The sequence below is a fragment of the Saccopteryx leptura genome, chromosome 2 (genome assembly GCF_036850995.1).
Source record: "Saccopteryx leptura isolate mSacLep1 chromosome 2, mSacLep1_pri_phased_curated, whole genome shotgun sequence".
Lineage (NCBI taxonomy): Eukaryota > Metazoa > Chordata > Mammalia > Chiroptera > Emballonuridae > Saccopteryx > Saccopteryx leptura.
The window spans coordinates 10,333,425-10,338,017 of record NC_089504.1 but is presented as its reverse complement, the minus strand read 5'-3'; the positions used below and the strand labels follow the sequence as shown (position 1 = coordinate 10,338,017).

The window sequence follows — 4,593 nt, the reverse complement described above, 5'->3', positions numbered from 1 at the left end:
ATTAATTAAATAGGTTTCAGGTGTTCAATTCTACAACATTATCTGTATATTGTATTTTGTGTTTACTACCCCAAGTCAAGTCTCCTTCCATCACTGTTTATTACCCCCACCCAGCCCACTTTCCCTCTGGTAATCATCGTACTGTTGTCTGTATGAGGGGAGGGAGTTAGTATTGCTATCCAAGTCAGCATGAGTCCATAGCCAATGCTCTTAACACTTTTTTTTTTTTTTTTCATTTTTCCGAAGCTGGAAACGGGGAGGCAGTCAGACAGACTCCTGTATGCGCCCGACCGGGATCCACCCGGCATGCCCACCAGGGGGCGATGCTTTGCCCCTCTGGGGCGTCCAGAGCCATTCTAGCGCCTGAGGCAGAGGCCACAGAGCTATCCCCAGCACCCGGGCCATCCTTGCTCCAATGGAGCTTCGCTGCGGGAGGGGAAGAGAGACAGAGAGGAAGGAGAGGGGGAGGGGTGGAGAAGTAAATGGGCGCCTCTCCTGTGTGCCCTGGCCGGGAATCGAACCCGGGACTCCTGCACGCCAGGCCGACGCTCTACTGCTGAGCCAACCGGCCAGGGCCAACACTTTTTTTTAATGAATGAATTCATTCAACAAACGTTTATGTAGGACCTACTATGAACAAGCCAAAGGACTTATACAAAATATTTTCAGATAGTTACTGAAAAATTGTGGGACATTACCATAGAAACTGATGTCTCCAGTATTTTCTGAGATTAATGGGTACGGGCAGTACTGAGTCCACAAAGCATTGAAACATCTTACACACAGTTAACTAAGATGCTTAGTGTAGGAGTCAGTACTCAGGAATTTTCTTCTTTCCTTTCATGCTTTTCAAAGATTACACTGGTGACTCAGATTTGACTCCATTCTTACTATGGAAGTTGCATCATCCATCTCTTTCAATGGGGCTTGTAAGACTGCAGTAATACTGACCCTTCTTCAGGTTGCATCAGTTTATTATCAAGATAGAAATCACTGTTTGGCCACATTACAACTTCATATCAATTTGTACAAATTTCCTGTATAGGCCCTGGCTGGTTGGCTCAGTGGTAGAGCGTCGGCCTGGTGTGCAGGAGTCCTGGGTTCAATTCCCAGCCAGGGCACACAGGAGAAGCACCCATCTGCTTCACCACCCCTCCCCCTCTCCTTCTCGGTCTCTCTCTTCCTCTCCCGCAGCCAAGACTCCATTGGAGCAAAGTTGGCCCGGGCACTGAGGATGGCTCCATGGCCTCTGCCTCAGGTGCTAGAATGGCTCTGGTTGCAATAGAGCAACGGTCCAGATGGGCAGAGCATCACCCCCTGGTGGGCATGCTGGGTGGATCTCGGTCAGGCGCATGTGGGAGTCTGTCTGACTGCCTCCCCGTTTCCAACTTCAGAAAAATACAAAAAAAAAAAATTCCTGTATATATCAATATATCACAGTCCACTTCCATTAAAAACAAAGCACTCGGCCCAGGCCGGTTGGCTCAGTGGTAGAGCGTTGGCGTGGCGTGCGAAGTCCCGGTTTCGATTTCCGGCCAGGGCACACAGGAGAGGCACCCATCTGCTTCTCCACCCCTCCCCCTCTCCTTCTCTGTCTCTTTCTTCCCCTCCTGCAGCCTAGGCTCCATTGGAGCAAAAGATGGCCCGGGCGCTGGGGATGGCTCCTCAGCCTCTGCCCCAGGCGACAGAGCGACGTCCTGGATGGGCAGAGCATCGCCCCCTGGTGGGCGTGCCGGGTGGATCCCAGTCGGGCGCATGCGGGAGTCTGTCTGACTGCCTCCCCGTTTCCAGCTTCAAAAAAATACAAAAAAAAACCCCAAAAAACAAAGCACTCGATTTTAGCCTCACCCTTGATTGTTGGAGTGACCCTTTGTAACTGATTTTTTCTAAGATTTAGAAAAGTGATACCTGGCTAACATCTGAAGGGAATTGAGTATATTGGTAGTTGTATCTTTTTCTTTTTTTTTTTAAGTGAGAGAGGCAGAGAGAGAGAGAGAGAGAGACAGGGACAGATAGACAGGAAGGAAGAGAGAAGAGAAACACCATTCTTCGTTGCAACACCTTAGTTGTTTATTGCTTGCTTTCTCATGTGTGCCTTGACTGGGAGGCTCCAGCAGAGCAAGTGACCCCTTGCTCAAGCCAGTGACTTTGGGCTCAAGCTAGCGGCCTTGGGCTTCAAGCCAGCAACCTTTGGGCTCAAGCCAGCCACCATGGAATCACATCTATGATCCCATGCTGAAGCCAGTGACCTTGGGGTATCGAACCTGGGTCCTCTGCATCCCAGGTCAACACTCTATACACTGCACCACCACCTGGTCAGGTTCTTTTTAAAACCAATATATTAGGCCTGACCTGTGGTGGCACAGTGGATAAAGCATCAACCTGGAATGCTGAGGTTGCTGGTTCAAAACTCCAGGCTTCCCCAGTTAAGGCATATATGAGAAGCTTTTCTCTCTAAAATAAGTAAAATCTTAAAAAAAAAAAAAAACCCAATATATTAGGTATATTATGTTAGTATATTCCAAAGTGTGACCATTTATTGATTGATTAGGAGAATGTGTAGATATCTCTAGTTTGCTGAATGTTAAAAGCCCATAATAGCATCAGTGCTATTAATTTAAGTACGGGCTTGCTAGACACTTAAGTTAAATGCTTTCTCTGCATTATCTTTTTTAATCCTTATGAAAGCACTTTTTAACGCCAATTTTAGAGCTAAAGAATCTGAGGCCCCAAGAGGTAAAAACACTTGCCCAGAAGAACACACAGCTGAGAAAAATATGGAGCCAGGACTTGAGCCTTAGCCATTTGATTTTTAATTTCTGTGGTCGGCAAACTACGGCTCGCAAGCCACATGCGGGCGCTACCTCAATAAGGAATGTACCTACGTATATAGTTTAAGTTTAAAATATTTGGCTCTCAAAAGAAATTTCAATCGTTGTACTGTTGACATTTGGCTCTGTTGACTAATGAGTTTGCCGACCACTGCTCTAGGTTGTCATCCTGAGCTTTGGGTTTATAAGATTTTTGTTTTAGGATATAGTTACATAGTTTGCAAATATTTTGATAATGGGTTGTAGACAAATATAGATTTTATCCAGTAATTTAAACTAGGTTGTTTCACTTGTGCTCCCATAGGTAAGAAAGATTTCTATTTCCCATCTGATCTCAGAAAGTTAAACACAGTTAGGACTGATTAGGATTAGATGTTATTTAGCTTGTAAATCTTCCTTTCTAAAAGGAATTAAAAGGCAGAGAGATAACTTGTAATTGACTTGTTGAATGTTTAGACCCTGATAAATGAGAATTTTCCACATGTTTTATTGAAGAAAATATTCAACTAAGAGGTAGGGCATATGTCCTTGAGAAAAAAAACAACCTCCCAAAGCCTCAGTTTTTTCATCAATTAACTGTCAGGGATTTCTGTACTGCCTGTCTTGGTGACTTGTTGCATGGATCAAATGAAATATGTAAACATATTTGGGTGCTCGCTTCAGCAGCACATATACTAAAATTGGAACAATACAGAGAAGATTAGCATGGCCCCTGTGCAAGGATGGTATGCAAATTCGTGACGCATTCCATATTTATTTATTTATTTTTTGTTTTTATTTATTTATTTTTTTACAGGGACAGAGAGAGAGAGAGAGGGATAGACAGGAATGGAGAGAGATGAGAAGCATCAATCATTAGTTTTCGTTGCAACACCTTAGTTGTTCATTGATTGCTTTCTCATATGTGCCTTGACCGCGGGCCTTCAGCAGACCAAATAACTAACCCCTTGCTCGAGCCAGCGACCTCAGGTCCAAGCTGCTGAGCTTTTTTTTTTTTTTGCTCAAGCCAGATGAGCCTGTGCTCAAGCTGGCAACCTCGGGGTCTCGAACCCAGGTCCTTCCGCATCCCAGTCTGACGCTCTGTCTACTGTGCCACCGCCTGGTCAGGCCGTTCCATATTTAAAAAATTTTTTTTGGAAAGTTGTAGAATAGTGGTAATATTATTAATCATGTAATATACAATGAAAAGTTTCAGAAGCTCTTCAAGAAAACCACTTCCTGCCCTGGCCAGTTAGCTCAGTTGGTTAGAATGTTGTCCCGTTATGCAAGGTTGTGGGTTTGATCTCTGGTCGTGGTACATATAATAATCAGCCAATTAATGCATAAGTAAGTGAAACAACAGATGGATGTTTTGCTCTCTTCTTCCTCTCTAAAATCAATAAATAAAATTTTTTTCTTTTTCTTAAGTGAGAAGCAGAGAGGCAGAGGAACAGACTCCCGCATGCGCTCCCAACCAGGATCCACCTGACAAGCCCCCAGTGGGGTGATGCTCTGCCCATCTGGGGCCATTGCTCTGTTGCTCGGCAACTGAGTTATTTTAGTGCCTGAGGCCTGTCTGTGGAGCCATCCTCAGGGCCCAGGGCCAACTTGTTCCAACGAGCCATGGCTGTTAGAGGGAAAGAAGGGAAAGGGAGAGGGGTGGAGAAGCAGAAGGTCACTTCTCCTGTGTGACAGGGAATCGAACCTGGGACATCCAAATGCCAGGCTGATGCTCTACCACTGAGCCAACTGGCCAGGGCCAAAAATTTTTTAAATTATATTG

At 45.1% G+C, this 4,593-nt stretch overlaps 1 non-coding gene across 1 annotated transcript; it reads left to right on the top strand.

Moving 5' to 3' along the window:
• Positions 1-3,481: 3,481 nt before the first annotated feature.
• On the top strand, positions 3,482-3,588 carry LOC136396450 (U6 spliceosomal RNA). The gene has a single exon (XR_010749737.1). It is a non-coding gene; the product is annotated as a U6 spliceosomal RNA (small nuclear RNA).
• The last annotated feature ends 1,005 nt before the right edge of the window (positions 3,589-4,593 follow it).